The 529-nt window shown below is 61.8% G+C and overlaps 1 long non-coding RNA gene across 1 annotated transcript in view; it reads left to right on the top strand.

The window, feature by feature from the left end:
• The first annotated feature begins 68 nt into the window (after positions 1–68).
• The window catches only part of LOC106888158, a 16,075-nt gene continuing 15,614 nt past the window's right edge, over positions 69–529 (top strand). Inside the window, exon 1 of the long non-coding RNA XR_001412050.1 lies at positions 69–259. This is a non-coding gene — a long non-coding RNA (uncharacterized LOC106888158). The remainder of the gene's footprint in view (positions 260–529) is intronic.

The following is a 529-nucleotide window of genomic DNA, read 5'->3' as shown; positions in this document are numbered from 1 at the left end:
CCCCCCCCCTCCCGCCTCCAACTCTGAGGGGGCGCGCGACCCCGCCTCACGGTCGCCATCGCCTCAGCCTTTCCCCTCGAGCGGTCGCCATGAGGTGATGGTGGTGGGTGAGGGAAAAACCCTCGGCTACGCTTCCCCCCGCCTCGCCTCAGGACGGAGGGGGGGGCTCCGGGCAGCACCCCCGGTCCCCTCACAGCTTGATTCTCCTCCGTCTTGTCCTCCCCGCCTCGTCACAGCCTCCCGACTGCATCCACACAGGGTGAGTGAAGCGCCATCGGCACCCGCGCTCTAAAGGTGTGGAAACCAACTTCTATCCGCGACCCTACAATACAATTTTTTTTTTTTTTCTCAAATAAAAGTTCGGAGAAAGGTTTTTAGGGCCTGAAAACCGGCCCGCTGTGCCCCCAAGGGTATCAAGTGGCGTAATAGGGGGTAGTAAAGAACCAGGAGAGAAGAAAGTCAGTCAGTCTTCGAGGTTTTCGCGCTCCGCGGAGTGGGGCCGCGGGAGCCCGCGGGTGGCCAGTGGCCA

Source organism: Calidris pugnax, unplaced genomic scaffold (genome assembly GCF_001431845.1).
Source record: "Calidris pugnax isolate Ruff unplaced genomic scaffold, ASM143184v1 scaffold28, whole genome shotgun sequence".
In the NCBI taxonomy this organism is placed as follows: domain Eukaryota; kingdom Metazoa; phylum Chordata; class Aves; order Charadriiformes; family Scolopacidae; genus Calidris; species Calidris pugnax.
The sequence above is the reverse complement of the archived record's forward strand: the minus strand, read 5'-3'. Positions and strand labels throughout refer to the sequence as shown.